A 26809-nucleotide genomic window follows, 5' to 3' on the forward strand; every position below is an offset into this window, starting at 1 on the left:
ATGGCAAGTACAGGGTATAGAAGCTTTGTTTAGAGCCTGCATGATCCCAGAACAAATGATATTTTTAAATGACACTGTTCAACAAACCACCTGTCTTGGCTTAGCCAAAATCAAAGATTTAAATAAACCGTCTATTCCAAAGCCAACAATGTTTAGCAATAGCTCTGATACAGATGAAGAGATAGACGTAAACCATATATTACACCAAAACAGAACACATCCTGATTGGAAACAGTGGTTGATCTGGCCCACAGATACTAATAACTGTCAAGACAGATTCCTGAATAAAACACAGGGGTTCAAAATGACCAGGCCAGACCCTAGATATCCCCAAAGACATCACCCAGGGATAATTACCACCTACAGTGTGGGCAAATTATGCCTTCAATGGCTTCAAACTTCCACACTGCCTGAAATTAAGCAACACCTAACTTTACTTACTGATGGTGCTGACTTGCGTGATTTCATTCTGGGACCACGCAAACAGCGTCAAAAGCGTTTCATAGCAGCCTCTGTATATGCAGCATACAATGAGGCCTGGAAGGTTACTCAAATTGAGACAGCAGAGAGAATACGGGAAATTGACCGTATTAATTTGGAAAAATCACTTTCTGTAGTGGACAATGGGTTAATGACTCTGTCCTCCAGAATTTTTTCATTGGACAGCATTGTGTCTTCAGCAATCGATATATTATCGCAAGACTTACTGTTATTACAACATGGTCAGTCACAATTGCGTTCTATTGTACAGCTTGGCTGGACGTTACAAAATCTGCGTTCAGGCTATGTGCCTTGGCGTTTAATCAACACAACGTCACTATTCCAAATCTTTAACCTTACTGATAGACAAATCGGTATGGCGCAAAAGGGTGCTGATTATACAATCTTGAGCATTGAAAAACTAGAAAGATTACCAATGACAATGTCAGAACGACCTGTCAGTGAATGGATAATCCACGGAATCATAAATATTCCTATCTCAACCTTCAGGTTTCAATACTGCCAAAAATATATACAGGCTGGCATGTACGAGAAATTGGGTAAAGGGTACCTTAAAACAACTTGGAACCTACCCTATTCACATGCATGTGTCAGTAATAAAGGACAGAAAGTGTTTCTTAGTGGCAACAATTGTGCGATGTCACTAAGCGGCACGCTTCTGTGTAACGGTATTAGTTTGCACGGAGCCTGTGAAGGGAATTCATACAACCTTTCATGTCACCAGCAAGGCGCACCTGCAACTGAAATAGAACCATTCTTTCAAAGACTCTATAATGGGAGTTACATTCTTATTGTAGACCGCAGATGTTGTAGTCTTATGCCCGGGACTCCTTATCTAGTCACTACGACGGCGAAGGTCAAGTGCTGTGGACGCTCATTGTTTCCGAGCTCCTTCCCAGACAGGGAGGCAAGGGCATGGCCCAATTTGAAAATTACTTCTATTCGAATAGATACTTTAAGCAGAATGAAAACAGTGCTTCTTCAGACGCCTACAAGGCTCACGTCATCAAAAGAAACGTATGATCTACAAGTCGCAAGGACGACTGCAGAGATACATACATTATTATCAACTAATTCCCCCGTACATTTCGCGGAAATCCTGAGCGAAATCTTAAATATTTCTGATACCAATGGGATCTCAGGGGTATTTAAGACAGTATTTTCGATGGCATTAACACCATTCAAGGCCATACTGGGTATTTTTCCAGATTTCGTCCATTCGATTTTTGGCGGACTTCCCCTGATCCTGGGACTAATTGCAGGAATCCTATTCCTAGTCCTTATTTTTCGTTATGGCAACCCATGTCACAGATCAAACTCTCGCGACAATGGAAGATACGATCCTAGCCATTGGATACCGGGACCGGATATCAAAAATCCTGGGACTCTCCCGGCTTAGAGACCTGAACATGACTTGGTTTCAATCATTTCGACCAATGTGGCAAAGGTGTGTTTTACCTGTACTAAGGTGTCTGCTATGCGGAGAAGAATGCGTGTTAGACACCTGTCTGACGCTACAATCGGATGCGCCAGTGGATGCAGATACACTGTTGGTTCCTACCAAGGTTCACGCTTTGTGCTGCCCTCAAAGGCTACCAATCCTGATGACGGCATTCCTGGAATCTTCACCACTACGATTGAAGAGTAGTGAAGTTCAAGATGAAAGCAGCATCGAACAGGTACGACCTTCTGTCAGTGATGCAAATCAGAATGTCAATGGAGACAATCATGCGCATGAATGCATGGTTACACCTATTTCCGACTTAGAGGAACTTTCCCATGAAGCTGTTGACAGTTTTTTCGAAAGCCTGAATGATATGATGTTCTCTCCAGAACAGAAATAGAGACTTTTGAGTAAACTCGCACACGGCGTTCCCTGAATTCGGCCTTCAACTTTAAAAATAAAGTCACATGAACAATTTCACTCCAGTTCACGGACAGCAATTTTTTCAGCAAGCCCCTAAAATATTTTTTCATATATTTTTTCCGGGACACTGATCTTCTGCTTAAAGTAAGAAACTATTCCTAGAGAACTAAGATTTCTATTTTTAGATACTTTATTTAGACTTTAGCTGCCCGCTGGTATGTTCACAAATATTTTATTATGTGATGAAATGGTCTCGAACTTTCTTTCTGTATAGCCATATTAAGAGCCATTTCATGTGTATTTCTCAAATACCAAATAAGCGATAATGTATACAAATGCGTGATTACTTTAGCATTATTATACAGCTTAAGTGCATACAATATATATGACTGCAATTTTTCAGTATATTTGAAAATTTCAAAATGCATTTATGTATTTTGGGGTGGTAAGGTATACACTATTCTCTATAGTATGTTGTAGTATGTTATACTATGCATAGATTAGTAGATATGACCATAGTTAGCGTGGAGTGGGTGTCGTGTATTCCTATAGGTTCTGAATCAATCCCCCTATTCCTGACCCTATTCTGGTTAAACTAACTATCAAGTTAACTAACAGTCAGCCCATGAGGCAAGACAAGCCCCCATGATGCAGATACCGTTATCTGACGCAGTCACACTACGGCACAGGAACGTGTTATCTGATTAGGTCATAACGCTTGAGATCTAATTAGACAAGCGACATTCCTCCAGCCCCTGATAAGGCATACGACGTTCTCATAACAAATCAAACCTATGACAACCTGGGAAAAACCCTGCGGCCATTGTTTTGATTTCACCGAGAACTTTAGTAAAGAATGTGCTAACGAGCAAGTCGTATGACATCTTTATTGACGTACCTATGTCCATCCTTACGTCAATACCGGCACCTTTAAGGTATAAATATTGCTGATCTTGCCCTATGCAAAAACACGCGTGGTGACAAGACGGAGCAGCCATACTTGCCGAAGCCGAGAGCAGAAGCAGACCCCGCAGGCAGCAGCCCCGCCTTCCTGACGCGCTGAGAGACGCGCTGCTATCTCAAGCCGAGAGACCCAGCACCGGCGCTTCCGGGTAGCCCTCGCAGGCAGCCTGGAATATCGAGAGCAGAGAAAGAGATACCATTCCTCATTCATCCTAAATTCCAGGTACAGAACTGAATAACCCCTCACAGAGAATTCTTTAGTTATTCACTTGGCAAAAACAAACTTAACTTAAACTGTAACTTTCTATTCCCGCCCACGCATTAGACTTAGGTCAGGTACACGGGGTAGGCGTATTTAGAAACACCAGTTGAGTACGTTTAGTCAAATGTATATGTGTATGTAAATATATTTTAATCATTTTAAACATCATATGGCTCAGAAACCATATCAATGTTTTTACAGTATTATTTTATACTATTGCTTTTAATGTATGCACTTTACTTAACTATAAGTATTGCAATAATATCGATCCATTTCTCATGTATGAGAAAAGAGACTGATCAATAAATAACACCTTTTATTGAACACGCCCGTCTCTTCCTTTTCTCTACATTCTGATGAGACTAAGAATGCACGTACTGACTGAGTAAAATAATTGCCTTGTGCTCACACGACTCTCGAGATTGACTCTTGATTAGGGGAGAGCAAAGTTGTCATGTTCTATGGTTGTCAGAAACTAAATCCCTTCTTGTCTAATCAGGGGAGTTAATTCTTTCCTGAACATTCAAGAAAGTTTCTAGCGAACTCTGAGCTTAGCTGGCAAACCCAAAACTTAAGTCTAGTATCGACAGTAGTAGACCTAGTTAACGTCTGGCCTAGGCCTTTACTGCTGTAGGTATTATTCCAATGCGCAGAGCCTATTGGGAAGATAGGAACTACACTACAATCCCACACCTAGTCCTTACTTTGAATAAGATTTCTAAAGCATTTTTCAGAACCTTCAGGCCCACCTTCTTAAAAAAGTTTGGTGACCCGAATTTAAAGAGAAACCCTACTCTGCTGCCCCCTTCTTCGTTGTTTGTCAGCTCGCTAAGCAGAAGACCCCAAGCTGAAAGCGCGGGCTTTGTCAAAAGTATCTGGGTGGCTTTAAATTGAAATGCTACCAGGTACCAACTGATATCTGGGAGGGCTAACCCGCCTTTGACCAACCTCTGCCTCAGTTTCTTCCAAGACAACCTCACTCCTTTGTCCCCCCATATAAAACTCCCGATCTTGCCCTGTATTTTCGAAATTTCCTGTTGGGGGAACCTAAGGGGAACAGCGTTAAAGATGTACGTCAGCTTGGGGAGGATAGTCATTTTTACTAAATTTACTTTACCATAAATGGTCAGAGGAAGATTCTTCCACCTTGTGAACAAACGATCTAATTAATTGATGACATTTTTCAAATTCAGAGGGGCAATCCTATCCAGCTCGCTGACTATGGAGATGCCAAGATATTGAAACTCTGTACTGGTCTGCCCCATCCAGTGTGTCACATTTGAGCACATTACCTCCGTCTTGGAGGAGTTGGCTAGATATCCAGAAATTGAACCAAACTCCCCCAAGAGGGTGTTGACCCATGGCATTGTTACTGCTGGATCGCTGGTATAGAGAATAAAGTCATCCCCATAGAGCGCTATTTTAGATAAATACTGCTGAGATTTAAAGGGCAGGATCAAATCATCTAGCCTTATTACCTGGGCCAACGTCTCTATGTATAGATCAAACAGCAGGGGAGAGATGGGACACCCCTGCCTAGTTCCCCTCTGGATCTCGAAGCTGGAAGTGAGCAACCCATTTATCAAGATTTTCGCGGAAGCTCCCTGGTAACATTGTCTAAGGGTATGAATGAACACGAGCCTAAGCCCATTACTTCCAGAACCTCTCACAGATAGGACCAGCAGACCCTATCGAACGCCTTGGCGGCGTCTAAAGCGATTACCGCCAAGGGTCAGATCTTGCTGTGGCCAGATCTATATTGCCGATGAAGAGCTGTGCCTGTTCCTGGATAAAGCGTCCATTAATAAACCCCTTTTGATCAGGATTAACTAGTCCAGGAGCCAATTCGGCCAATCCCCCTGCCAAAATACCCATAAAGATTTTATAATCGGAATTTAGCAGGGAGATTGGCCGATAAGAGTCAGCTCTCAGAGGGTCCTTCCCAGGTTTAGGTATTAATACAATGGTTGCTTCTCTCCATGAGCTGGGAATTTGCCCTGTTAGACTATAAATTGACTAAAATAGAGTTCCCAGTGTTGGCGCTACCTCATCTTCCAGAAGTTTGTATACCTCATTCAGGAGGGCGTCCAGACCAGATGCTTTCTTGTTTTTAGACTAGTAGCCTTTTTCTAACATGGGTCTCATTGAATAGCAAAGGGGATACCTGTTTCCTGTTTTTATCCACATTCCATCTGGTGTCATACTAAACAAGGGGTCATCCAAATTGGATTTGACTGGTCACAGTACATAAACTCTTACCACACACAGAGTCCTGCTGCCATCCATTAGCTTAACACTCATTCCACATGCATACACTTGTCCTGGAATGGAATGACAGTGCAACGATCTGGTATTCACATAACAGCATGACTTAGCTTTAAAGGAACCTATAGTCTACCCTCCCTCAAAGATAACATTCTGGTCAAATAAGTGATACAAAAAATCTCAGCACACTGCCACCACTTATTTGTGTAACTCACCCAGGGCCCACTCCTATGTCAACTATGAAGTCATACTTTCTGCACCATTCCAGGTTACAGAACAAGTTTTGCACCTTACATTTACCTGGGACAGACCGCGACCTCTGTTCACACAATATATTGGACAAATAAAAAGCAAGTATACCAGTTACAGAAGCAGGGAGGCACTCAGGGCAAAGGTACATGCCTGTTCTCCATATAGGGGATATTCCTATTCCAATATGCCCTCTCCCAAAGTTGCCCTTATCTACATCCACAGACTAAACTACTTCATTGATCTATTACATCATCAACGCCTCCTTCAACACCTTCAACACCGCCACCTTCCCGGAGAGCTGGAAGCACGCCGAGATCAGCGCCCTCCTGAAGAAACCTACAGCGGACCCCACCGATCTCAAAAACTTCCGCCCCATCTCGCTCCTCCCTTTTCCTGCTAAAGTCATTGAGAAGATCATCAACAGACAGCTGACCGTCTTCCTCGAGATGAACGGATCCCTCAACCCCTCGCAGTCCGGCTTCAGAGCCAACCACAGCACCGAGACCGCCCTCATCGCAGCCACCAACGACATCCGGACCCTGCTCGACAAGGGGGAAACAGTGGCCCTCATCCTCCTGGACCTCTCCGCTGCGTTTGACACGGTCTGCCACCGCACCCTAGTCCAGCGCCTCAGCAACATCGGTATCAAAGAGAAGGCACTGGAGTGGATCATCTCGTTCCTCGCCGGAAGAACACAAAGAGTCAGCCTCCCCCCGTTTCGCTCCGAGGCCACCGAAGTCATCTGCGGCGTCCCGCAAGGATCTTCACTCAGCCCCACCCTCTTCAACATCTACATGAAACCTCTCGCAGCCATTGCACGCCAGCACAACCTCAACATCATCTCTTACGCCGACGACACCCAGCTGATCCTCTCCCTCACCAGAGACCCCGACACCGCCAGAACCTGCCTACACGAAGGGATGAAAGACGTCGCCGAGTGGATGAAGGACAGCCGCCTGAAACTGAACTCGGACAAGACGGAAGTCCTCATCCTGGGATCTTCGCCCTCCGTCTGGGACGACTCCTGGTGGCCCCCAGCCCTGGGCACCGCACCGCACCCAAGCCAACCGACCACGCACGCAACCTGGGCTTCATCCTGGACCCCTCCCTCGATGACCAGACAAGTCAACGCCGTCTCCTCATCGTGCTTCAACACCCTGCGTATGCTTCGCAAGATCTTCCGCTGGATCCCGACCGAGACCAGGAAGACTGTCACCCAGGCACTCGTCACCAGCCGACTGGACTACGGAAACGCCCTCTACGCCGGAACCACAGCCAAGCTACAGAAAAGACTCCAGCGCATCCAGAACGCCTCCGCCCGACAAATCCTGGATGTCCCCCGACGCAGCCACATCTCCAGCCACCTGAGGAACCTGCACTGGCTCCCCGTCGACAAGAGGATCACGTTCCGGCTCCTCACCCACGCACACAAGTCTCTCCATGACCTGGGCCCCAAGTACCTCAACGACCGCCTGACCTTCTACACGCCCACCCGCCAGCTACGGTCCACCAGCCTCGCCCTCGCAGCCGTACCACGCATCCGAAGAGCCACCGCCGGAGGAAGATCCTTCTCTTACCTGGCTGCCAAGACTTGGATCTCCCTCCCCATCCACCTTCGGCTGACCCAGGACCATCTCGCCTTCAGGAAACAACTCAAGACCTGGCTGTTCGAGCAGTAGCATACCCCTCCCCCCAAGCGCCTTGAGACCCTCCCGGGTGAGTAGTACGCTATACAAATGGCATGATTGATTGATTGATTGATTATTAATTTGTACCAATCTTTTTGGCCAGACTGATCACACCCAGAGTGATTTTGCTTTCCTTCTTTCCTCTGCCACCTCTAGATTTCCTTTGTGGATATATTCTTTCAGATGCGTTTGATCCTGTACTGGCTCTGATAGGAATTAGTAAAAAGCCAGAGATTTCTGAGAACGCTCACGTCCTTCTGATTATGTGGTTTCAGACTATATCCAAAGATGGTGACAAGGTGGCCCTATACTTCCATCATACATGCACCTTACTAGATCATTGTCACAACAAAGGGCATGCAGATCCGTTTGGCTGAAAAATAAAGAATATGAGGTTGATTGTGAAGTGGGGAGTCGGACCGGCAAGTCTGATTCCTCATGAGCAAGAACCCTCACACACCCAGCAGGGTGACATGCTTCGTCAGAGAGAATGCTCCTAGTTGAGTCTGCACTGCAATGCCTGACAGACACTTGCAAAGGGGCTCTTCTCTGGAGCAAAAACAGGGGTTCTTGGCCCTCAACTACCATCAGCAGCCAAGGGGATTTCATCCCCAAGCCAGTATCATCCCAGGTGGCCCCTTTACAGGGTGGTTCAGAAAGGGGGCGGGCCTCCGATGACCTCTCAGCAATCCTACTGTGGGGTACTTACTTGTGGTAGCAATAGGGTTTTTTGCCCCCCAGTGGCCCCCAGCAATCAAAGGGACTCCATTAGGGGTGACCAAGAAAACTTCGCCCACTCACCGAACTCCACAGTCTTTGGCGGAGCTTTTTGGCAACAATGCAGAATTTGTTGGATTGAAACTCCATTAGCTCCGCCCAGGCCTATTCACAAGCAACCGCATATTGTTTTTCTTTCTAACAATCGGAACTACATACCCTTTGTTGTGACAATATGTGGTTTCAGAGCCAACAGCAGTACGCATCAAGCTATTGGATTCAACTGGTAATGAGCCTTTCCTGTCATGAACTCCACTACTGTTAGTGTCCGACATCATTTTCTGCCTTAACCCCTCTCACTACATATGGTTCCATCTCTGCCTCTCTAGCAGCTAACGAGTCATCCATGATGGCTTATTTGTTTCTTCTACCTTCAGTCTCCATGCAGGCATGCTAGTAACAATATCCAAAACCACAAAAAGCTGCACCATGCTCCACCCAGAATATGAGAAAGGCAGCACAGCTGTATACATAAATCTTGAACACCACTGTCATCAAAGGAAATTAGGGTTATTACCTATTTTCAATCTCTTTCTTTCCCACTCTTTAATGAGTACCAGATTTTCAAACAGTCGTATCTTACACTAGAATTGGATGACCTCAACAACTAGTGTCCCATCACTCACCTAACATTCTTCTGCAAGATCATTGTACAAGCCGTCTTTGTTCAATTCCAAGATCACATCAATGCCCACCATCTCCTGCATGACTACCAGTATGGCTTCAGATCATTCTGCAACACAGATTCTGTAACCGTACACATTGTAGACAAAGCACTCTTGACCGCAGAGGAAGAAGGCTGCAGTTCCCAACATTGCTGGAGCTCTCAGTTGCCTTCAACACAGGTTACCAATCCTCACTCATATGCACCCTTTAGTTACCAGGTGGATTTACTAGCAATATCTCTCCCTGGCTCTTTTGCTACCTTTCCAATCAACACCAGTTTGTTAACAAGGGCACCTCCAGGAAACAATAGATCCCTATCACGTGTGGAGTTCTCCAGGGTTCCGTAATGTCTTCTATCATCTTCTACTTTTAAATGAAGCCCCTCGGTTCTGGCATCGTCAAGATTCCCCAATATGCCAATCAAAAGTCTGATCTATTTCAGACTCTCAAAGCCTGAAACACTGCTTGCACATCATCCAGAGCTGGATGTTCAGTACATACCTGAAGCTCAAACCAACCTAAACGGAATTCCTGTCATCAGTGCTTCCTTCATGTGGGCATGAGACATCCTACTGGGCAAGTCTAGCAAAGTATCCCTACCTTCAGTTAAAAAGCGACCCCACAACCCCGCTCCCCAACCCTTCTCAGGGACCCGGTGGGCCAACATTGCTATCTCATAGGCTGCAAACCACAGCCCAATATCTTCACCTTTGTGAAAATCTTTGATGACATCCTTGGAAATATGTACCCTGTCTTTTGAAGGCACAGATGGTGCGCTGCCACCAGAGGGATTGATTTCTAAGCCCATGGCCTTGATCTCTAAATCCCTCAACATTCTCTCATGCTCCATTCTCATTCTCTCCCTTTCCAAGGACAACCCTATTATTCTCTGTTTCCCTCTGACTCTCCATGTAAAGCTTAGCCAACTCCAGCTTCAGTGCCCTATTTCTCTCCCTGTCTTCCAATTGTCTGGGGGACAGGTCTTTGGAAGAGATGCTGCTGCCAGGTGGGGACGGCACCCCTCCCCTGACTGGAAATTCTGGCCTATCAATTTGCCTATCTGTATTCCAACTGGCTCCACCACAAGGTCTGGGACATTTCTTTCTACCCAGGCCCTCAGCGCCTTTCGGTAGTCTTCCTTTTTAGAAATGCCTGGTGTAGCAACTTTCAATTTCCTGCAGAGACACTTGAGCTGTTTCACAGTGTAGGTTTCCAACCTCTCTTCCTCAAAATCAAGATCCATATATGCAACAGATGCTGGTTTACTCATGGTAGTAAGAATTGGGAGTTTCAGGAAAAACTAACAGTCCAAGGAAAAAGATTCTAAAAAAGTATGTGGTCGCGTTTGGTCTGCACTCACTAGTAGTGTACACCAATCACTGTATATGAAACACAAATGCAAAGTTCAAATCCTCACTGCTGAACACCAATGTTAGATCTGGGGGTCTCTAGTTGGCAATGGTGTTCACCTTTGTCCAAAAAGGGACCCTAACTTCTAAGTCAGGATAAGGGGATTACACTCCTTAATAACCCCTGTTCACCCCCTTGGTAGCTTGGCACAAGCAGACACGCTTATCTCAGAGGCAGTGTGTTAAGCCTTTGTGAATATACACAGTAATATAGTGAAAACACTACAGATGGACACAAGACAGGTTTTTATAAAAAATAAGTATTCTTTATATAGACTTAAACATAAGACCACACACAACAAAAATCCACAATACTACACTTAAAGATTAATTAACAGATGATGAAAGTCTCTTGGCTCAAGTTGCTGGTAAATGCGATAAAGTTCTCAATAAAGTACCTGGATGCGTAACGCAAAGTAAACAAAAGGGGAGATGCGTCGGTTCCGTGATCCGGGGGAACGGTTTCTGCCTCAATGCTTGCGCAGAGTAGGCGATTCATCGTGAGCCTTACCGGAGAGAAGGTGATGCGTAGATTCTTGGCTTTCGGGCCCGTTGCGGTGTGCAGGATGGTGCCTTGATGCGATGCGATGATCCAATTGCGATGCGAGAAGATCGTGCCCTTGATGCGGCGATGCGAGAACGATGCAATGATGCCCTGGCAGCCTTGCGACGACTGTGTACTTTGAAGCCGCGACAAGACCTGCGACAAGACCTACGACACGCTTCTCCGGTGATGTGATGGCGACTCTCTCGATGGCGCCACGCTTCTCCGGTGATGCGACAGCAGGCAGCTTTGATGAACACACACTGCCAGGGATATGCGGCGAAGGCACGCTTCTCCGGTGTTGCGATAATTTCAGCTGCGGCGGCAACACGCTTCTTCTCGATGCATCGCGCTTTCAGCTTCCAGTGGCACGCAAGTGACTGGAGTAAGAATTTCCAGCAAGGAAATTCAGGAGGGAGCTGGAGGTGAAGGCTTTTGTCCCTGAGACTTCAGCAGGAGGCAAGCACAGTTCAAGTCCTTGGAGAATATTCTGTAGATGAATGTCCTTACAAAGTTCCTTCTGCTTTCCCTTGGCAATGTAGCAACCACTGCAGGCCAACCCATCCAACAGCACACTGGCAGAGGGGCAGTCCAAACTCCTGCAGCTTCCTTGGTTATTCTCCTTGGCAGAAAGGTTTCTTGTCGAGAAGTGATCTAATTTCTTGGAAGCAGGGTCCCAATATTTATACCCCACAATCCTTTGTTCTCTGAAGGCAGAGAGGCCTCTGCCTAGTCCAGACCAGTTCCTGAGCTCTTTGTTTGCATGACTCTCTTCTTCCTTTCACTGTGCAGGGCAGAGACATCAGCCGCCCCACAGGAGGTGGAGCCAGCACAAGGGAGGGAAGATATAGCTCTGGAGTACTCTGTTGGCATGATTTCTCCTCTCCTTTCACAGTGCAGGGCAGAGACATTAGACAAGCCACAGGAGGTGGAGCCAGCATTGTAGAGGGAACGCCCAGCCCTATTCAGGTCCCAGGTGCAACTCCTCCCTCCCATCTAGATGCAGATCTCTCTATTCTCCGCCGGGCTGCCCCAGCCTGTCTCCTGGAATCCCCCAGCCCTGTCACTCACAACCCCAGTCAAGGAATACACAACCCAGCAGAGACAGGCCTGGATAGTTAGGCAAGAAAATACCTACTTTCTAAAAGTGGTATTTTCAAACACAGAATATTAAAACCAAATTTACTAAAAGATGTATTTTATTACGCTGAGTTCAGGCATACTAATTTCAAATTTCTACAATGTTCTCTGAGTCAGTTAGGATTATAAGAATGTAACAATCTAACTGCCTATTCTGGCCTATGACAACAGGTAGCCTTCAATAGTGAAAAACGAAAATGGCTGTAATTTACTATTAGAACATGCTACACACATCAGAGCATGTCCTACCGTATACTTAGAATGCACCTGCCCTTGAGCCAATCATAGGGGTGTCTAATATGAAGCAAAGGGAAGGATTAGGGACTGGCTAGTGGGTGCACTTGGCCAAGTCAACATGGCAGTGCTAGACTGCACATAGGCCTTGCAATGGCAAGCCTGATACACACTTTACAAGCTGCTTCTGTAGGTGGCACAACCAGTGCTGCAGGCTCACTAGCAGCATTTGATTTACAAGCCCTGGGCACCCATGGTGCACTGTACTAGGGGCTGACAGATTAATCAAATAACCCAATCATGGAAAAACCAATTAGTACTTTAATTTAACATAGGGATCACTTGCACTGTGGCACTGATTAGCAGTGGCACAGTGCCCAAAGCATAAATCCAGCAAAACATATTACAACAGAGGAGGCATTCCGTCAAAAAATGGAAGGGAGACTCACGCCAATGCTGCCAGGTCTAACACTGGTTTTCACTACCAACAACCAACAATATGGAGAACAGTCCTGACTCAATGACAGGAACATTGACAGCTTCAAAACCCAAGTCTCTCCAAGTGACAAATCACTTGGATATTAAGGCCACTATAGCAGCATCATCAGGAAAGAAGATAGGTTTGCACAAGAATTGAAGGAGGCATTGATTCATAAAAATGCTGAATTGTGTGCTCTCTCCATTAAACCTTTCGGGGACCACCAAAGGAACAGGACTGGGAATGAATACCGTAAGATTAACAGGTTGTACTTCATCCCTGCCTGAGGCGGAAGCAGAGGAGCCAGTTACCGGCAAGGTAAAATGTGGTGGTTGTATGTAGTTCTTTTTTGTCTTGGGTATAGTTCCTGTTACTCTAGAGTTAACCCCTCTCTGTGAAGCTATATGTGTTAGTTCGCTCTTTAATTTGTGATTTTCTGTTCTAATTGTCCGTACCTCTATTTGCAACTCAAGCAGAGCAGAAGTTAAGTCATCTACTGTGTGTGTCTGCGTGACTGGGGACGGATTACTATCCATTGTCATGGGTATCTTAGTATCAGTGGGAGATAATATTCGTGAGCTTGGTTTTCTGTCGCACCAAGATCTCTATGTTGCACTAACCTGTGTATAGATACCCACAGGAGCGAAGATGTTCCTCTTACAGTCTAAGAGACACACCTGCAAATGACCAAGAACTATGAAACACCGTGACAGGTTATATTCCCCGGTAGGCAGAAGGAGGTATAATGACGGGACCGGATCAATGAAATAACCTCGAATGACCGAATATCGACTAGACAAAATATCGGTGACTAATTATCGACCGCAAAAATATCGACTCCCAATACTTAACCAAGAAAACACATAAATATCGAAACCACAATATCGTCTTTAAAAAATATCGACCAACAAAATTATCGCTTTTAAAAACCTCGATTTTCACATCTTAACGTGAAACATAGCCAAAATATCGAATACAAAAATATAGAATACAAAAATATCGTCATTTAAACATTATCGACTTTAGAAATAACATAAGTAATACACTTTGTAATAAAATATAACTATAACATTCTTCACAAATAAACATAAACTCTTTTATGAAATATATACAACATACAATAAATATTGCTAAATGTAAAAAATAAACATTTACATCAAAAAAACATTTATAAACACATAAACAATCTTTGCTAATTGTAAAACATTGCTTACCACACATTATAAAAAATATTACACTTTAACCCCTTCAGCGCTGATGACAAAGCCAGCTCGTCATGGGCGTTACCTGCGCTACGCGGATGACGAGCTGGCTTTGTCACAAACCGCGCAATTTTCAAATTTCAGCGCACAGCGGGAAAACCCGCTAGCGCGGTAGAGGTTAAATAAATAAAATGGCCTCACCTATAGATAAATGCCTTGCACTTAAAAAAAATAGTAATTGGTGTCACCCATATAAGGAAACTAATTAGCATAAATTTAAAATATAATCAAATTCACAAATCAGAAGAAGCTATCAATTTAAACAACCAATAAACTTTCAGAAACAATTAAACTAATGCTATAAAAACGAGATTTACACCTGCTAAAATTGCTGCCAATACCTCCAAAAAAAGGAAGGAGAAACTCTGGAGGATTGCTAAAAGAAAACTGATTGACTTCAACTGAAAACCAGCTAAACCTATCTAAAGTAAGTACTACCACCTTGATATATATCCAAAACCTAACTCTAACTCCTCAAACATTTATTTAAAAAACAAATATCTTAAACATGTCTTTTATTTCAACTCTATTTTCTACAGATGCAAAGAAAATACAGAATACCTACACAACATCTGCACTTCAAAGAAAAAAGATAAAATGTAAGTATAGTTTTAGAAACATGACCTAAAACCTTAATAGATAGGTAGCAAAGTACAAACTAGCTAGCAGAGCACAACCAAAGAAACATAACTGCTTTAAAAAGATTGTAACACATGTTCTCAATGTCCACAGGTACAAAAGAAATAAACAGTAAACAACAGTTTGAAGAAAAGCAACACATCAAAAGAAGAAGAATTTAAAGAAAAGCAACAACTGAAATCAACATACAAATATACAGGTAAATAATAAATGTGCAAAATTGTGAAATTTTAATATAACATGCATATTTTAAATACTTTTCTAATATTTAAATTTTAATTTCTCCTAGCACCAAAAAGCAAGCATGACTGAAGGAGCTAAATGTATTTATTCTCAAAAAGGGAAAATGCTTCTTTGTTATATGGGATATGTTTACACTCAAGAGAAACAGAAAGATATGAAATTTGTTTGGAAGTGTACAAAATATTATTCTAGCAAATGTTATGGGAGAGCTATCACTCAGGAGACCACTGTTACTTACTTACAATAAAGAACATAATCATCCACCCAATGTAACTGAAATGGAGATTAGACAAATGCCAGATTCCCTCAAACCATCAACTACTATTTTGAAAGAACATTTAAGAACACTGCCCCAACATGCTTCTAGCTAACTACCATCTATTGAATCCCTTAAAAGAACTATAGCTAGACAAAAAAGAGCTACATCGACTACTCCTCCCACGCCTACAACTTTTGTAGAAGTGCAAATTCCCCCTGAACTCTCTGTAACGCACAATAAAGACTATATGACAACAACTCTAATGATAAAAGAGTGATACTGTTTGCTACAGCAAACAACATGAATAAACTAAAGCTATGCTAAACTTGGATGATGGACGGTACTTTTTCAGTTTGCCCTAAACCTTTTTACCAATTGTACACTATCCACGGTCATTTCCAAAATGCAAATATTCCCTTCCTATATGCCCTCCTACCAAAAAAACAACAAGCTACCTACCAGGAATTACTAACCCAAGTCAAACAACATACTAATGACTATTTTCCACAAAAAATAATCATTGACTTTGAAAAAGCAATGATAAACAGCATCCTTAAAACATACCCACACACAGCAATACAAGGTTGCTACTATCATTTCAATCAGTGTATAAGGCAACACTTACAAACATCAACATTTAGGGGTCCATTAGGATGGCGGGCAGACTTTGTCCGCCCGCCACCCTAACGGAGATCGGGACCGCCCGCCTAAAGGGCGGGGGTCCCGACATTGGCATTAGGATGCGCCCGCCACAGTGGTGGGCGCATTCCTCAAGTTAACATTGTGGCGGGCGGTGCTAACTGCACCGCCCGCCACAATGTTAAAAACAAATGCATGCATTTGCATAATCGAAGCTGCAGGCACCGCGCCGTGCCTGCCGCTGCGATTATGCAAATGCAGGGGCGTACCACAGGTACCCCCCGTGTGCCACCCCCCTTTGGCCGTCACTCTGGGGGAATACCGCATGCCTTTCCGTGGCGGCATTGCCACCACGGAAAAGCATTGCACAATGCCCATTGTAATATGGCTGGCGGTGTCTTATAGACACCGCCACCATATTCAACATTTTCCGCCCCGGCCGCAAGGTGACCGGGGCGGAAAAGTGGCGGGCGGTGTTTTCTTCCGCCGTGGTCCCCCGCCATACTAATATGGCGGGGTGGAATTCAGGGAAGGATGTCGGGCAGATTGCCCCCGCTAGGCTGGCGGTGGCTACCGCCAGCCTGGCGGGGGCAATCCGCCCGACATCCTAATGGGCCCCTAAGTGTCCAATACGCCACACACAGCACTTTTGCTTATCAAATAAAAAAACTAATTGCCCTAGCCTATGTACCAGGTACAGATGTTGCTGAACACTATAACTTATTATTAGACAGCTCCTACTATAAAAGAAACGAAGAAAGACTAAGCCCTATGCTTGACTACTTCAAGGATACATGGGTTGACAGACTACACCGATCTGGCCATAGAAGACAACCTAAATATCAAATAGCCTGGTGGAATGTCTACCTTAGCACACTAAACAAAGAAGCAAAAACAAACAACGCAGTTGAAGGATGGCATAATGCCTTCCAATCTACTACAGAGAGTGTGAGACCTACCATTCACAAATTACTACAATCCTTACAAAAAGAGCAGAGTTACCAAGAGCTCAGAATGGAACAATCAGTAACCCTGATAGGACCGAAAATAAGCAAAGAAACCAAAAAAATATATAACACATTCCAAAGCCAAGTTAAACTCTATCCAACTAGCAAAGGACTGGAATATCTCTCAATGATCACTAAAACTCTTCTATAAAATATAACATTAATATACTTACAACATTAGGCACTTTGAAATATAAAATTTCCTAACTTTCTTATATGTAACAAATAGTAATTAAATTATCAAATACAGTGTAAAAACATATATTAAATATATTATGATAATTTATTTACCTAGGGGTCGATTCCGATCCGGTAAAATCCCCGTCCGTACGATTCGTATCCGGAGCCGTTTCCGTACGACTCGTACGGACGCCGTACGACCGGACGATTCCGATCCCGATCGTCGGACCCGCTCGCAATTCGTACGGTACACGTCGATTCGTACGGAAAAGCGCACGATCACCTACACACCGTACGGCACGTACCCCCCATGATCGCAGGGGTACGCGCCGTACCCCTGTGATCATGCGGGGTACGTGCCGTACACCCAGCGTACAAGGGGTACGTGCCGTACACCCACCGTACATGGGGTACGGTGCGTACCCCATGTACGCTGGGTGTACGGCACGTACCCCGCATGATCACAGGGGTACGGCGCGTACCCCTGCGATCATGCGGGGTACGTGCCGTACCCGGGGGGGGGGGCGTTCCGTACCTGTTTCAGCGCGAACTCTGCGTTTACGACTGTTTTCGGCTCCCGTAGGAAAAGGGTCGTACGGTGCGTACCCGACACGAATCGTACTTGCTGGGTCGTAAAAAACAGCCGCGAACAGTAGTGATGTCACGTACAGCGGGTTCCGAGTGAGACTCGTACGGAGATTTGAGTCGTACGGAGTCCTGTACGACTCGTACGGAGTTCGGCTCCTGGTACGGATCGTACTTAGTCGTACGTACGTGACGTTTACGGGTACGATTCGTACGGGGAAAAAACGCTCCGTACGACGATTCGGAGCGCATTTTACCAGATCGGAATCGACCCCCAAATGTTACATATAACATAACAATATAACAAATAAATACAGTTTTCCCACCCAAAAACATTTTTTTTTTAATACTTACATTTCCGTCACCGCTTCAGAAGAAATCCAATGGCAAACAATCCATACGAAAGAGTTCAAAAAGTCCATATAATCCAAGTAAGCCCAAAAAAAAATGAAAAAATACAAGCAAATCCATGGCGACTCCTCTCCAATGTTATCCACAGGATGTACCCTTCAAAACCCGAAAATAGTACTTTAAAAACATAAACACTCCTGGAAAACCCGAAAATAAAAGTATGTGTGTAAAAATAAGAGTATATAATACTCGTCACACAACTTTAAAAAAAAAAATAACCTCCTCCTAAACCTCGAACCGCGAAGAAAACCTGAAAAATAGAAAAATACATACCCACCCACACAAATACACCCATACAGATATAAAAACACATAATTATACTCTAAACATATCCATTTAAAAACATTTAAACATATTAGCATACCTCACACACCTAGAACTGAAACGCGGTAAAAATCAAATATCGTACACTCTAGCTAACACCTACAACACAATCTAGGATCGATAATACCATCTAACTAGCCTAAACACACCACACATACACTTTAAATAACTTCATTAAGTAATAAAATATAATTAAAACAAACTTACCCTCTCCAACGCGAAGCAGCATTCAACCGCGAGCCGTTGAAGCACCAAATAAGCTTAAGTAACATTACGCGGTTAAAAAATAGTCCCTGTAAATATGAAAAGGCAAGTTAATTGCTATTTTTCAACACTTTAAATTAAAAAACACAGCCTTCCATTATATATTGTTACTGTTGAATATTTTTTCTATATTTATAAAATTTCCTTTATTTAAAAAAATTATTTCCACTATTATTTAACTAACTGTTAAAAAGAAACTATTATTTAGATGTACACTTTGTAATTAATTTAAATGTAAACATTTCTTCTATATGTAACTTACTGTTAAACATAATTTTTAAAAATATGTTAGTTATTTTCACAATTACCTATGTATTTTATTTCCTTTTGTATTATTTACCTACGTAAAAATTAATATTATTAATATTTTCAATATTAATTTTATTAATTTCTAAATTAACCTATTGCAATTTTGTAAACAAAAAAATTGTTAGTCTTGTAAAATCTTTATTAAAATGTATCTATCAATATTCTGTACATTAAAATCTAAAAAAATGTATGTACAACAAATATAACAATTATTTGCAACATGTTTGTCATTCAAATATTTCTATTTTGTATGTTTTTTAAATAATTGTTTTCAAATAAATTATACACTATGTTATTATGTTTAATTGTAAAATTTGCTTTTAAAATAAATGTGAATAAACATAAACATTATTTAAATATAATTTTTAAATATATTGTTAAATGTATATTTTGACTTACTATATTTTTTGTGATAATAAAAACTATCTACTTATTAATTTGTACTGCTAATACAATTATTTACTCTACTTACCATTTGTTTTTCAATTTCAATAAACTGTATTTCAATTGTTACATTTAACCCTCTGTGTGTATCATTTTTTGTTATTAAAAAATGATTAAATAAATATTATAGTTAATATTTGTAGATATGTTTTTAATTTCATAATTATTCATATTTATGTATCAATTTATCAATAAAGTAACATTAATTAGAATTTCTACTATAATTTTTATATTTTAAACAAATAAATATTGTATTATTCTAGCAACCAAAAAATAATTTTCTACAAATCTTTTGCTATTCCCACTCCACCAAGTATAAATTGTGGGAAGGTGCTGGACACTAAACCCATATAAAATACTATTCCCACTCCACAAAGTATAAATTCTTGAAAGGTGCTGGACACTAAACCCACATAAATTACTATTCCCACTCCACCAAGTATAAACTCTGGGAAGGTACTGGACACTAAACCCATATAAATTACTATTCCCACTCCACCAAGTATAAACTCTGGGAAGGTGCTGGACACTAAACCCATTTAAATTACTACTCCCACTCCACCAAGTATAAACTCTGGGAAGGTACTGGACACTAAACCCATATAAATAACTATTCCCACTCCACCAAGTATAAACTCCGAGAAGGTGCTGGATACTATAACAATATAAATTACTATTCCCACTCCACCAAGTATAAACTCAGGGAAGGTGCTGAACACTAAACCCATATAAATTACTATTCCCACACCACTAAGTATAAATTCGGGAAAGGTGCTGGACACTAAACTCATATAAATTACTATTCCCACTCCACCCAGTATAAACTCAGGGAAGGTGCTGGACACTAAACCCATTTAAATTACTATTCCCACTCCACCAGGTATAAACTCAGGGAAGGTGCTGGACACTAAACCCATTTAAATTACTATTCCCACTCCACCAAGTATAAACTCTGGGAAGATACTGGACACTAAACCCATATAAATTACTATTCCCACTCCACCAAGTATAAACTTAGAGAAGGTGCTAGACACTATAACCATATAAATTACTATTCCCACTCCACCAAGTATAAACTGAGACAAGGTGCTGGACACTAAGGGCCCCATTAGGATGTCGGGCGGATTGCCTCCGCCAGGGTGGCGGTCGCCACTGCCACCCTGGCCGAGGCAATCCGCCCGACAAGCACTCTTGTTTTCCCCTCCGCAAGATTAGGATGGCGGAGGGGACAGCGGCGGACGGAAAGACCGTCCGCCGCTTTACCGCCGCGGTCGCCTTGCGACCGTGGCGGTAATGGATCAATATGGTGGCGGTGTCCAATGGACACCGCCAGCCATATTACAATGGCACACAGTAGAGGCCTTTCCGCGGCGGCAATGCCGCCACGGAAAGGCAGGCGGGGATTGCAGTGAGGGCCCCTGCAGGGCCCCCAGGTTGACACCACTGTCGGGGGGCACATGGGGGTACCTATGGTACCCCCCTACATTTGCATATGCAAAGCGGCAGGGACGCGCGGTGCCTGCCGCTTTGCATATGCAAATGCAAAAAAGCATTTTTAGCATTGTGCAGAGTGCACCGCCCACCACAATGCTAAAACTACAGGAAGTGCCCGCCACTGTGGCGGGCACATCCTAATTTCCCCCACTGGACCCCCGCCCTTATGGCGGGCGGTCCCGTTCCGCACTATGGTGACGGGCGGACAAAGTCCGCCCGTCATCATAATGACCCCCTAAACCCATATAAATGACTATTCCCACTCCACCAAGTATAAACTCTGGGAAGGTGCTGGACATTAAAACCAATAAAATAGCTATTCCCACTCCACCAAGTATAAACTCTGAGAAAGTACTGGACACTAAACCCATATTAATTACTATTCCCACTCCACCAAGTATAAACTCAGAGAGAAGGTGCTGGATACTATAACAGTATAAATTACTATTCCCACTCCACCAAGTATAAACTCATGGAAGGTGCTGGTCACTAAACCCATATAAATTACTATTCCCACACCACTAAGCATAAATTCTTGAAAGGTGCTGGACACTAAACCCATATAAATTACTATTCCCACTCCACCAAGTATAAACTCAGGGAAGTTGCTGGACACTAAACCCATTTAAATTACTATTCCCACTCCACCAAGTATAAACTCTGGGAAGGTACTGGACACTAAACCCATATAAATTACTATTCCCACTCCACCAAGTATAAACTCAGAGCAGGTGCTGGATACTATCACAATATGAATTACTATTCCCTCTCCACCAAGTATAAACTCAGGGAAGTTGCTGGACACTAAACCCAAATAAATGACTATTCCCACTCCACCAAGAATAAACTCTGAGAAGGTGCTGGACACTAAACCTATATAATTTACTAATACAACTCCACCAAGTATAAACTCTGGGAAGGTACTGGACACTAAATCCATAAAAATTACTATTCCCACTCCACCAAGTATTATCTCAGAGAAGATGCTGGATACTAAACCTATATAAATTTCTATTCCTACTCCAACAATTATCAACTAATAATACATTTTACCATTTATATACTTTTTAGAATTTCTAAATATTTGCCACTATTAAAAAAATATTAATTTTTATAATCTTTAAAATTTAATTAATTAATAAAAAATCCCCCACATGTTATGTTATGTTATGTTATTAATTTTTATATCGCGCACAGCTGCCCCAGTATATAGATTATTACAAACAATACATACACAAAATTAATTGTATAAGTAATATTTAAAAAAAAAATTAACAATAGCAAATGTGTTACCATAGCCTAATACTTTACAGACAAATCTGTGAAATTTGAATATAAAAATAATATTAAAATAATTTTTTAATTTTTTGTTAATTTTTAAAAATAATTACAAATTTTTTATTTTAAAATGTAACTTTCAAATGTAACATTTTTTTATTAAATCAATATACTAAATCAAATGTATTGCCATACCCAAAATTGTTTACAAAATTTTATTAACATTTAAAATTTAATATATTTGGGAAATTTCTTGTTTCAAATGTATTTAAATATTCAAAATCTTTTATATATTTATATTTAAATTTTAAAATAATTTAGATTTTTGTTAGGAAATGTATTATGATACCCAAAATGTTGTATATATTTGTTTGTAAATTTAAAATTTAAAATTTAATTTGAAATTTATTTTCCCAAATTTATTACAATACCCAAAAATTTGCATATATTTTTTTAATATTTTACATTTGAAAATTATTTGAACATTTTTTTTGCAAATTTTTTACAAAACCTAAATTTTTGTATATAATTTTTTTTATTTGAAATTTGAAATTAATTTGGAATACCCACATTTTTGTATATTTTTTTATTTTTAAATTAAACATTAATTTTTTAAAATAATTTTTATACATTTTAGAAGATTATTTCAATTTTACAATTTATATTTATTTAGCTAAATTTAATTTTATTAAATTTAAAACACTTCCCACCCAATTCCGCTAAAAACCCACAACCCGCTCCTAAAAATTATTATACATTTTTAGCTACATAAAATTTTTACATAACATTTTTGTACAATATTTGGTACATTTTAGAAATTTTTTACTTTGAATTTTTTTTATACAATATATTTTAAAACAGTTCCCACCCTATTCCCCTAAAAACACACAACCCGCTCCTAAACAATATTATAAATTTGTTAATATATTTTTTAAATCTAAAAAACTAAATTTATATATTTCATATCAATAAATTAACTACATTTATAAACATTTAAAAAAATATTACAACATTATAAACAGTCTACATTGAAAATGTCGATATTATTACAATCGATATTATGACAGTCGATATTCTGACATGCTATATTTTGACTTTCGATATTTTTTACCTATACAAAGAGGCGATATTATTTACAGTCGATATTAAATACTCGATATTTTTAACTTCGATATTTTTAACAACACTTAAAAATCGATATAAATGACATCGATATTACTTACCTCGATATTACTGCCATCTCGATATTCTGTAGTCGATATTCTGTCCAGTCGAAATAAAAAACTCGATATTATGACTGCACACTGACGGGACCACGTCTTGTGATTCCAAAGGAACAAGTGTATCTCACTTAGGGATATTTTCACTGTCAAAATTCCTTGTCAAGAAGTCTCTAAAATGCATGGGAGAGAAACAACAGAGAAGAAAGGAACCTATGAGTATACTGCTCTCATAGGCGAGTCCCCTTCACCCGTTTCTTGCACATTTGTGGTCAAATAGCCAAAAGTTTACTCACCAAACGAATACTAATTACACTCCCATAGACTTTTGCAGGAGTTTTCATCTCTCTGCTATCTCAAGAAAGTATGTCTTGCGAAGGAAGTTTCCTTAATAATCATATGTCATCTCCTTGCCCATACGGAATCAAAATAGCAAAAAGAATTCAATATAGCAATCTTCATCAGTGCACTGACCTTTACATATTGGACATTCTCAGCGGTGGACCATGCGACTTCTCTAGGTCCTCATACAATTGGGGAATCAAGAAAGAAACCAATGTCTCAAATGGAGAAATGTAGGAACGAACATGAAAGGCTTTCTTTCCAGCTGACACCAAACGCTGACTGCGAGGCAGGGAAAAAAATGGAAGCAACTGCGGCCAAAGCCAACAACTAGACTGCACGGGGAGTAGACAAGTGTTCCAATATGTGGAAGTGATCAAAGACTGGAAGCAGGGAGATATGGGGGGTGGTCCAGAGCATCATCAGGATACAAAAAAACAAGCGCCGAGTCCGGGTTGCTGGGGCGTTTAAATACCACTTGGTAACGGGATCCTTACTTAGACTGCAGCTGTGTTGGGGCATGACAGGTGAGTACGGCTTTTGCACAAAACAAAAAATGCCTATCTGTAATAAAGGGAAAAGAAAGGAGAAAAGGAATAAAAGGTTCCTGAGCGACCACAGCGCCTCTGGCCTGGTTGCCCCCTAGCTCCTCAGCGCTCCTGCTCCAGGGACCCTTGCAGTGCCACCTCCTCTCCGACGCCGTGAGCGGCGCCCCAGCCGCCGCAGGGCCACCCGCTGTAACCGATCCCGCTTTCCCGCCGCTTCCTGCCTAAGGACCCGCCCCCTCGCCAGTCCATTGGTGGACGCGACCCCGCCTCCCAGCTGACCCGCCCTCCCGGCTCCCCTCTTATGACGCCCCCTCAGCGACCGCGCAGCGGACGCGCGCAGCGGGAGCACCGATTGAGCGCCGAAGGTGCGCCAAAGGTAAGCCCGTCTGCGCCCGTCCGCGCCTGGACCGCGCCCAGCGCCAGGACCCCTGGCCCTCGCAGACCCCAGCCCACCCGCCGGACGTACGACGCCGCCACCCTCAACGCACTCAACGCCGGCCGAACCCCTGGATGCTACCGAGCCACCCCGAGACGCACCCACGGACCCTTCATCTGCCAGTCCTGCAAGTTCTCCTGCATCCGGACCTGCACTGCACCAGCGTCCACCAAGCAGAGCACCGGCAGCAACCACCTGAAGTGCATCCTGCTCAACACCCGCTCCGTCCACAGACACGCTGTCGAGCTCTGGAACCTGCTCGACACCACAGCCCCAGACGTCGCCTTCCTCACGGAAACCTGGATGAACGCCTCCTCAGCGCCCGTCATCGCCATCGCCATCCCGGACGGCTACAAAATCATCCGGAGGGACCGCGGCAACCAGACAGGAGGAGGCATCGCCATCATCCACAGGAACACCATCCGCATCACGACCAACACCGATGACACCATCGCACCCGCCGAACACCTGCACTTCCAGATCCACGTCAACCCCAAGACCACCCTCAGAGGCACCCTCATCTACAGACCCCCGGGACCACGCACACAATTCAGCGAGGACATCGCCGACTTCATCAGCCCGCTCGCCCTCCCCTCAGCCGACTACATCCTCCTCGAAGACCTCAACTTCCACCTGGAGAACAACAACGACCGCAACACCACCACCCTGCTGGACAACCTCGCAAACCTGGGACTCAAGCAGCTGGTGACCACCCCCACCCACTACGCCGGACACACACTCGACCCGATCTTATCTTCCAGCAAGGACATCGCCTTCAGCCACGCCTCGGGACTCCCATGGACGGACCACAGCTGCGTCCACTTCAGCTTCAGAAGGACCACGCTCCACCATCACCAGCAACAGGCTCCCCGCAGAAGCTGGAACAAGATCACTGCAGACCAGCTCACCACGTCCTTGAGCAAGAACCCTCCCACCAGCACAACGAACCCCAGTCAAGCAGCCACCAACCTCACGAAATGGATCAGCGACTGCGCAGACGAACTCGCCCCGCTGAAGACCCCGCCGAGCCGACCCGGCAGCAAGAAAGCCCCATGGTTTAACGACGAACTCAAGAGCTCCAAGAAGAACTGCAGAGCACTCGAGAAAACCTGGCGCACAGACCCAACACCGGACAACATGACTGCCCTCAAGCTCGCCACCCGAAAACACCACCAGCTGATCCGCGCCACCAAGAAAACTGCATTCAAGGAACGACTGGACAACAACGCACACAACAGCAAGGAACTCTTCAACATCGTGAAAGAGCTCTCCAACCCCAACGCCGGAAACAACGACATCACCCCTTCGCAAGACCTCTGCAACTCCCTCGCCTCCTACTTCCACAACAAGATCGCGGACATACACAACAGCTTCAGCACTCAACCGACGCACGCCACGACCGAACCACCGCCCCCCACCACCACCCTCCGCGCCTGGACCCCGATCAGCACCGAAGACACCATCCGCACGATGAACTCCATCCACTCCGGATCTCCGACAGACCCCTGCCCGCACCACGTCTTCAACAAGGCCGACACTGTCATCGCACCCCACCTGCGGGACATCATCAACACCTCCTTCGACATCGCCACCTTCTCGGAGAGCTGGAAGCACGCCGAACTCAGCGCTCTACTCAAGAAACCATCAGCAGACCCTACCGACCTCAAGAATTACCGCCCCATCTCGCTGCTCCCGTTTCCGGCCAAAGTCATCGAGAAGACCGTCAACAAGCAACTGGCCGCCTTCCTCGAGACGAACGGCTCCCTCGACCTCTCGCAGTCTGGCTTCTGGGCCAACCACAGCACCGAGACCGCCCTGATCGCAGCCACAGACGACATCCGAGCCCTGCTCGACAACGGAGAAACAGCGGCCCTCATCC

Source organism: Lissotriton helveticus, chromosome 5_1 (assembly GCF_964261635.1).
Source record: "Lissotriton helveticus chromosome 5_1, aLisHel1.1, whole genome shotgun sequence".
Classification (NCBI taxonomy): Eukaryota; Metazoa; Chordata; class Amphibia; order Caudata; family Salamandridae; genus Lissotriton; species Lissotriton helveticus.